Below are 362 nucleotides of genomic sequence, written 5' to 3'. Positions count from 1 at the left end.
TTCTGCCCGCCCCCGCCCCCTGCCCCGCGCCCGGCTCCAGCCACCGAGGATGCTGGCAGGGACGGGGCAGCACCATGGCACGGATCCCTCCTTCATCCACCCACCCTGAGGATGCAAACCCCCTCCTCTGCCCCGGCTGCTCCGGGAATCGCTCCATCCCCGACACTGACCAGAGAAACAGCCTGCTCAGGGGGGCTCCCCCGGGATGGTTGATAACCCCTGGCTAACACGGACATCCCCACCACAGGGCTCCGGCATCAGCTGCTTCGGTCCTGGCCGTCAGCATCACCATGTGCGGTGCCCATCCCGACCCTCGGCTCCAGCTCCCGCTCGGCGCTCCCCTGCCGGTACCGGCAGGGCCG

The 362-nt window shown here is 69.9% G+C and overlaps 1 pseudogene; it reads left to right on the top strand.

Annotated features, from left to right (window-relative positions):
• The window catches only part of LOC104294016, a 15790-nt pseudogene that overhangs the window by 1419 nt on the left and 14009 nt on the right, over window positions 1-362 (top strand).

The sequence above is a fragment of the Charadrius vociferus genome, unplaced genomic scaffold, assembly GCF_000708025.1.
Source record: "Charadrius vociferus isolate BGI_N301 unplaced genomic scaffold, ASM70802v2 scaffold259, whole genome shotgun sequence".
Taxonomy (NCBI): Eukaryota; Metazoa; Chordata; class Aves; order Charadriiformes; family Charadriidae; genus Charadrius; species Charadrius vociferus.
This window is presented reverse-complemented; position numbering and strand designations above follow the sequence as displayed.